Here is a 9,125-nt window from a genome sequence, read left to right as displayed (position 1 = left end):
CCTCGGCAAGACGGAGCTGCTCTTCCTCCCGGGAAGGACTGCCCGTTCCATGATCTCGCCATCACGGTTGACAACTCCATTGTGTCCTCCTCCCAGAGCGCCAAGAACCTTGGCGTGATCCTGGACAACACCCTGTCGTTCTCAACTAACATCAAGGCGGTGGCCCGTTCCTGTAGGTTCATGCTCTACAACATCCGCAGAGTACGACCCTGCCTCACACAGGAAGCGGCGCAGGTCCTAATCCAGGCACTTGTCATCTCCCGTCTGGATTACTGCAACTCGCTGTTGGCTGGGCTCCCTGCCTGTGCCATTAAACCCCTTCAACTCATCCAGAACGCCGCAGCCCGTCTGGTGTTCAACCTTCCCAAGTTCTCTCACGTCACCCCGCTCCTCCGTTCTCTCCACTGGCTTCCAGTTGAAGCTCGCATCCGCTACAAGACCATGGTGCTTGCCTACGGAGCTGTGAGGGGAACGGCACCTCAGTACCTCCAGGCTCTGATCAGGCCCTACACCCAAACAAGGGCACTGCGTTCATCCACCTCTGGCCTGCTCGCCTCCCTACCACTGAGGAAGTACAGCTCCCGCTCAGCCCAGTCAAAACTGTTCGCTGCCCTGGCCCCCCAATGGTGGAACAAACTCCCTCACGACGCCAGGACAGCGGAGTCAATCACCACCTTCCGGAGACACCTGAAACCCCACCTCTTTAAGGAATACCTAGGATAGGTTAAGTAATCCCTCTCACCCCACCCCCCCTAAGTTTTAGATGCACTATTGTAAGTGACTGTCCCACTGGATGTCATAAGGTGATTGCACCAATTTGTAAGTCGCTCTGGATAAGAGCGTCTGCTAAATGACTTAAATGTAATGTAAATGTGTTGCTACCATGCTGTGTTGTCATGTTGTGTTGCTACCATGCTGTGTTGTCATGTTGTGTTGTCATGTTGTGTTGCTACCATGCTGTGTTGTCATGTTGTGTTGCTACCATGCTGTGTTGTCATGTTGTGTTGCTACCATGCTGTGTTGTCATGTTGTGTTGTCATGTTGTGTTGCTACCATGCTGTGTTGTCATGTTGTGTTGCTACCATGCTGTGTTGTCATGTTGTGTTGCTACCATGCTGTGTTGTCATGTTGTGCTGCTACCATGCTGTGTTGTCATGTTGTGCTGCTACCATGCTGTGTTGTCATGTTGTGTTGTCATGTTGTGTTGTCATGTTGTGCTGCTACCATGCTGTGTTGTCATGTTGTGCTGCTACCATGCTGTGTTGTCATGTTGTGCTGCTACCATGCTGTGTTGTCATGTTGTGTTGCTACCATGCTGTGTTGTCATGTTGTGTTGCTACCATGCTGTGTTGTCATGTTGTGCTGCTACCAAGTTGGGTTGTCATGTTGTTTGTTGCTACCATGTTGTGTTGTCATGTTGTGTTGTCAGATTGTGTTGCTACCATGTTGTGTTGTTGTCTTAGAGCTCTCTTTCCGTAATGTTCTGGTGTCTCCTAATGTCTCCTACTTTATTTAGTTTTATCCCAGCCCCCATTCCCGCAGGCGATCTTTTGCCTCTTGGTAGGCCAACATTGTAAATACGAATTTGCTCTTGATTTACCTAGTTAAATAAAGGTTATATCAAAATCGAAATAAAATCAAAAGAGGAGCGATTCAGCTCAGTACCCTAGTGTGTGTGTGTGTGTGTGTGTGTGTGTGTGTGTGTGTGTGTGTGTGTGTGTGTGTGTGTGTGTGTGTGTGTGTGTGTGTGTGTGTGTGTGTGTGTGTGTGTGTGTGTGTGTGTGTGTGTGTGTGTGTGTGTGTGTGTGTGTGAGAAACTGGACTTTGAGTTAATGGACACTTTTGAGGTTCGACAAAGAGCTCTTTGTCGGTGTTGCCAAATGTGTTCTTGCTGTTGGTACTTAAATAATACACTAAGAATATTATTTGAAATTGGTTAACCAGAGGTATCTTAACAAAACAAATGCTCCTGGGTACACATCTATGCACAGATGGAAATTCCGAACATTACCCCCACCCTCTTCCTCTTCTCCATTCCAAAGTCAAAATACTGCCCATACAAACCCCTCCCTTACGCCCGCCACAGCTATCGATTAAACCAAGACAGGAGTGTGAGAAACGGAGAATGGGAGAATTCACATTTCTCCCTGGTTTTATCACCACCCCAAACACCATCCATCTCTTTCCTTCTGTTTCCACGCCTGTATTTGCAGATGCATTGTTTTGTTTTAGATTTTGATTAATCTCCAACGTATGTTAGGCTACTTAAAAAAACAGTATTCATTGTAGAACAATATCAAACGGGTATACTGCTATGTGTGAATCTGCTATTGTTTACATTTGGTCTCTCTCTCTATATATGCCTCACGCGCCGTTAACGGTAAACTAAATGTGGGTCAGTCGGTATACTGAACTCGAGCCAAATCCACACGCGCAAAATAGTCTAGGGTGAGCGAGCTCAGCACCGTCGGAATTTAACGGCTTCCCCCATGACCACGGTTCCTAATGTAATCTACATGACTGTCTATAAACCTATTTTTTATTTTACCTTTATTAAACTAGGTAAGTCAGTTAAGAAGAAATTCTTATTTACAATTTATTCTATTATCAACTTAGCGTTTATAACGAGTCTCTTTCATCTTTAAACTACTCCATATAGCCGCTTCAACTGCGTAAAAATAGGATTCATGCACGATCTGCAACTGCATAACGGTACGCATTGAAAACACCCTGGCTCATATTGGTCCTCTGCCAGGCTAGAGCATCTCATCTCCCGCTCCTCACTGTGTGACAAGATGGAAGAGGATGAGGGAGGGAAACTAAAACACGGTAAAGCGGGATGACTTTGCACTTACCAAAATACAATCACCGGTAACGTCAACAACGGCACTTATATCCACGTCTTCCTTTGGCAGCTTTCAGCAGTCCGCAGTGTACTCAGAACGGAGCTTCTCTTTCACCGTTCCCTGCAGGTGGTCAGGGGGTGGACTGACCATTCGCTGGATGCTGACCGGGAGAGGGAGAGGCATAGGCGGGGAGAGGAGGAAGCGGCGAAGCGGTGTTAGACTACAAAGCAATAGACTGGAGCGATGCACAGCAACGGGAGGCAAGAGCGCTGGAGAGGCAGGCTAGGCAGCTCGCCCGGTCTGTAGCTAATACACACGCACGCACACTCGCGCGCGCACACACACACACACGCAAACGCACACACACAGGCATCCAGGTTGAGAGGCTCACGTGTATAAAGAGCGCCATCTTCAGGCTTTGAGAGAAGCATCGCTTCCAGAACTACAAACAACTGATAGAAATAGGAAAATGATTATTGTGTAAAAATGCAGAGAGTTAAAGATATTAAAGAGGACTTGCCTAGTTAATAAATTGAGACAATGCTGAAACATGAATCCATTGCTAAGTCAGTGCAACTTTTTCATTGGTGCCGAAATCAAAATAAAGGAAAGGTTATCTGGCAAATTCATTAATGTGTGAAAAATACTTTTAGAAGTGCCATCTTTATTGTAGTACTTTGGCGAAGTTGCCAAATGCACGAGCACATTTCTTCCCCACTCCTATCAGTAAAATAATTGTATTAAGTCATACAAACGTAAAATGTGCGTGAAGTTTGAAATGCATTGTCATTACAAAATGTGTAACGTGATTTTTGAACACATAAAAACATTTGTTTAATAAAATATTTAATCAGTTGCCTTCCTGAAATGGATTGGATGATGAAGCAATCTTTCCTAGAGGAATCCGGTTTTATTGGTCCACAACTCGTGGCTCAGATAGTTCATTCCGAATTCAAATGTGCTTCGCCCTGAGATAGTCTTCTCTTCTTCTCTGGAGCAGATCTGAAGGATTCGTTGACATATAAATGTACCTGGCTACAAAGGTGAGTCACATTCATGGTACCAGTTATCTCGAGTTGAACTCAAGAGTTGACCAAAGTTATCTCGCTAACTCCTCAAACGACATTTGTAGTATGGGTCTGTGGTCGCAGACAAGGCTGCAGTAGCGGTGCCTGGGTCAAATCACTGGGGAAGCCAGGCCAGGGGGAAAAAAAGCCATATTACAACCTATCTGTTGTGATAATTGCCTTGTTTTCTCTATAACCTGTTAGTTCATGTGCCTTGCGACTGTGGTATATAGGCCTAAAGGCTGAGACAGTAAGAAGACACAGTGGCAGAATAAATTCAACCACAGTTTTGTTTCATCACAAAACCGGAGAGCAACATCTGTCTGGTGAAGTCCACAGAGCATATTGCATGTAACAAACAGTTACATAACCTACAGCACGGCCAGGAAGTTAATGTTTCCCACATTTTCGGACCACTAAACTGTTTTTTTTAGAACCACAGAGAGTTACCGCAAGTCGCAAGAAAACAGGAGCTGCCTTCACTATTCGAGCACCATTTCAACTTCAACATCATCAAATCAACTATGCTTAGTCTAATACAGTGACAACTAAAAGATACCAAGAACAAGTTTAGTCTAATCCACGTAAGCTAAATATGGTGACTGTCCAGGGTCCTGATTTCTCTGTGTGTGTGTGTGTGTGTGTGTGTGTGTGTGTGTGTGTGTGTGTGTGTGTGTGTGTGTGTGTGTGTGTGTGTGTGTGTGTGTGTGTGTGTGTGTGTGTGTGTGTGTGTGTGTGTGTGTGTGTGTGTGTGTGTGTGTGTGTGTGTGCGTGTGTAGAAAAGACATATTGACTCACCCTTCTTGTAGAGAAACACCAATGCCATCCTCCTCTCTCATGTTGACAAAATGGTCTATGACTCTGTCATACAGTCCCAGGCTACCTGGCTAAAATGATTGCTCGCTAGCCTAACTTCCTTTCATAGTCAAGGTTAGCTAGAGTTAGGTTCTAATTCTCAGAGTTAAAATCTCACCGGACATGATCTGACATCAGCTGATATCTCAAAGTGCTGTACAGAAACCCAGCCTAAAGCCCCAAACAGCAAAGTGCTGTACAGAAACCCAGCCTAAAGCCCCAAACAGCAAAGTGCTGTACAGAACCCCAGCCTAAAGCCCCAAACAGCAAGCAATGCAGGTGTAGAAGTACGGTGGTTAGGAAAAACTCACCAGAAAGGCCAGAACCTAGGAAGAAACCTAGAGAGGAACCAGGCTATGAGGGGTGGCCAGTCCTCTTCTGGCTGTGCCGGGTGGAGATTATAAGAGAACATGGCCAAGATGTTCAAATGTTCATAGATGAACTGCAGGGTCAGATAATAATAATCACAGTGGTTGTAGAGGGTGCAACAGGTCAGCACCTCAGGAGTAAATGTCAGTTGGCTTTTCATAGCCGATCATTCAGAGTATCTCTACCGCACCTGCTGTCTCTAGAAAGTTTTAAAAAGCAGGTCTGGGACAAGGTAGCACGTCCGGTGAACAGGCAATGGTTCCATAGCCGCAGGCAGAACAGTTGAAACTGGAGCAACAGCACAACCAGGTAGACTGTGGACAGCAAGGAGTCATCAGGCGAGGTAGTTCTGAGGCATGGTCGCCTCAGGTCCTCCGAGAGAAAGAGAGAGAAAGAGAAACAGAGAGAAAAAGACAGAGAGAATTAGAGAGAGCAGACTTAAATTCACACAGGACACCGGATAAGACAGGAGAAATACTCCAAATATAAGACTGACCCTATCTCCCCGACACATAAACGATTGCGGAGGCTAAAACAGGAGGGGTCAGGAGACACTGTGGCCCCATCCGAGGACACCCCCGGACAGGGCCAAACAGGAAGGATATAACCCCACCCACTTTGCCAAATCACAGCCCCCACACCACTAGAGGGATCTCTTCAACCACCAACTTACTCTTCTGAGTCAAGGCCGAGTATAGCTCACAAAGATCTCCCCCACGGCACGAACCCAAGGAGGGGCGCCAACCCAGACAGGAAGATCCCGTCAGTGACTCAACCCACTCAAGTGACGTACCCCTCCTAGGGACAGCATGGGAGAGGACCAGTAAAACAGTGACTCAGCCCCTGTAATAGGGTTAGAGGCAGAGAATCCCAGTGGAGAGAGGGGAACCGGCCAGGCGGAGACAGCAAGGGCGGTTCGTTGCTCCAGAGCCTTTCCGTTCACCTTCCCACTCCTGGGCCAGACTACACTCAATCATAGGACCTACAAAAGAGATAAGTCTTCAATCAAGACTTAGAGGTGGATAGGCAGACCATTACATAAGGTCACATGGATAGGCAGACCATTACATAAGGTCTCATGGATAGGCAGACCATTCCATAAAAATGGAGCTCTATAGGAGAAAGTCCTGCCTCCAGCTGTTTGCTGAGAACTTGTAGGGACAGTAAGGAGGCCCGCATCTTGTAACTGTAGCGTACGTGTAGGTATGTACGGCAGGACCAAATCGGAAAGATAGCTAGGAGCAAGCCCATACATTTTTCTGCATCATTTTTGGATAGAAAGTTTCTGATTTTTGCAATGTTACGTAGATGGAAAAAAGCTGTCGTTGAAACAGTCTTAATATGTTCGTTAAAAGAGAGATCAGGGTCCAGAGTAACGCAGAGGTCCTTCACAAGTTTTTTTTTGATACGACTGTACGGCCATTAAGATTAATTGTCAGATTCAACAGAAGATCTATTTGTTTCTTGGGACCAAGAACAAGCATCTCTGTTTTGTCTGAGTTTAAAAGTAGAACATTTGCCACCATCCACTTCCTTATGTCTTAAACACAGGCTTCCAGGGAGGGCTTCACCATGTTTCATCGAAATGTACAGCTGTGTATTGTTTCCAATCTCTCCAAAAGATTGTGGTGATCGATGGTATCAAAAGCAGCACTAAGGTCTAGGAGCACGAGGACAGATGCAGAGCCTCGGTCTGACGCCATTAAAAGGTCATATACCACCTTCACAAGTGCAGGCTCAGTGCTATGATGGGGTCTAAAACCAGACTGAAGCATTTCGTATACATTATTTGTCTTCAGGAAGGCAGTGAGGAACATTTTCTACCATTTTTGAGAGGAATGGAAGACACGATAATACGTTTTTATATTTTCTGGGTTAAGGTTTGTCTTTTTCAAGAGAGGCTTTATTACTGCCACATTTAGTGAGTTTGGTACACATCCGGTGGATAGAGAGCCCTTTATTATGTTCAACATAGGAGGGCCAAGCACAGGAAGCAGCTCTCAGTAGTTTAGTTGGAATAGGGTCCAGTATGCAGCTTGAAGGTTTTGAGGCCATGACTATTTTCATTAATGTGTCAAGAGATATAGTATTAAAAAACTTGAGTGTCTCCCTTGATCCTAGGTCCTGGCAGTGTTCTGCAGACTCAGGACAACTGAGCTTTGGAGAAATATGCAGATTTAAAGAGGAGTCCGTAATTTACTTTCTAATGAACATGATCTTTTCGTCAAAGAAGTTCATGAATGTATCACTGCTGAAGTGAGAGTCATCCTCTCTTTAGGAATGCTGCTGCTTTATGACAGTATCAAAAATACATTTTTGATTGTTCTTTTTCTCCTTAATTAAGTTAGAAAAATAGGATGATGGAGCAGCAGTAAGGGCTCTTCGATATTGCACGGTACCGTCTTTCCAAGCTAGTCGGAAGAGTTCCAATTTAGTGTAGCTCCATTTCCGTTCCAATTTTCTGGAAGTTTGCATCAGGGCTCGGGTATTTTCTGTATACCAGGGACCTAGTTTCTTATGACAAATGTTTTTCGCTTTTAGGGGTTCGACTGCATCTAGGGTATTACGCAAGGTTACATTGAGTTCCTCAGTCGGTGGTTTACTGATTTTTGTACTCTGATGTCCTTGGGTAGGCAGAGGGAGTCTGGAAGGTCATCTAGGAATCTTTGGGTTGTCTGAGAATTTATAGCACAGCTTTTGATTATCCTTGGTTGGGGTCTGAGTGGAATATTTGTTGTGATTGCAAACGTAATAAAATGGTGGTCCAGGATGATGAGGAAAAACATTAAGATCCACAACATTTATTCAATGGGACAAAACTAAGTCCAGAATATGACGGTCAGTGAGTAGCTTCGGAGACATGTTGGACAAAATCCACTGAGTCGATGATGGCTCTGAAAGCCTTTTGGAGTGGGTCTGTGGACTTTTAAATGTGAATATTACAGTCACCAAAATGTTGAACATTATCTGCTATGACTACAAGGTCCAATAGGAATTCAGGGAACTCAGTGAGGAACTCTGTATGTGGCCCAGGAGGCCTGTAAACAGTAGCTATAAAAAGTGATTGAGTAGACTGCATAGATTTCATGACTAGAAGCTCAAAAGACGAAAACTCAACCGTTTTTTGTGTAAATTGAAATTTGCTATTGTAAATGTTAACAACACTTCCGCCTTGCCAGGATGCACTAGTGTAACCGGGAGGATAGGCATCATATAACACAGTAAATTCATCAGGCTTAAGCCATGTTTCAGTCAGGCCAATCACATCAAGATTATGATCAGTAATTAGCTCATTGACTATAACTGCCTTGGAAGTGAGGGATCTAACATTAAGTAGCCCTATTTTGAGATGTGAGATATCACAATCTCTTTCAATAATGACAGGAATGGAGGTGGTCTTTATTCCAGTGAGATTGCTAAGGCGAACACCGCCATGTTTAGTTTTTCCCAACCTAGATCGAGGCACAGACAATGGGGATAGCTGAGCTGACTACACTGACTGTGCTAGTGACAGACTCCACTAAGCTGGCATGCTGGCATGCTTCCCTGCACTCAACACATTCCAAGCTTACTAAAATCAAATCAAATCAAATGTATTTGTCACATACACATGGTTAGCAGATGTTAATGCGAGTGTAGCGAAATGCTTGTGCTTGTGCTTCTAGTTCCGACAATGCAGTAATAACCAACGAGTAATCTAACCTAACAATTCCAAAACTACTACTTTATACACACAAGTGTAAAGGGATAAAGAATATGTACATAAAGATAAGATATATACTATATACCTTCCTCCTACAGATGCAACAATTCAAGTTGTTTCTGTCATTTACATATTTATCTCGATGCAATATGATAGGAGCGAAGCCAAATCCAAACTGGCTTCCCTTTACACTTTTTTTTGGTGCACCAGGACCAATCACAGTTGAGCTCACTCAGTTTAGCTCACTCGCTGATTGGCTATTATTTTATACTTGTTTTTATCAAA

Source organism: Oncorhynchus gorbuscha, linkage group LG07 (assembly GCF_021184085.1).
Source record: "Oncorhynchus gorbuscha isolate QuinsamMale2020 ecotype Even-year linkage group LG07, OgorEven_v1.0, whole genome shotgun sequence".
NCBI lineage: Eukaryota > Metazoa > Chordata > Actinopteri > Salmoniformes > Salmonidae > Oncorhynchus > Oncorhynchus gorbuscha.
The sequence above is the reverse complement of the archived record's forward strand: the minus strand, read 5'-3'. Positions refer to the sequence as shown.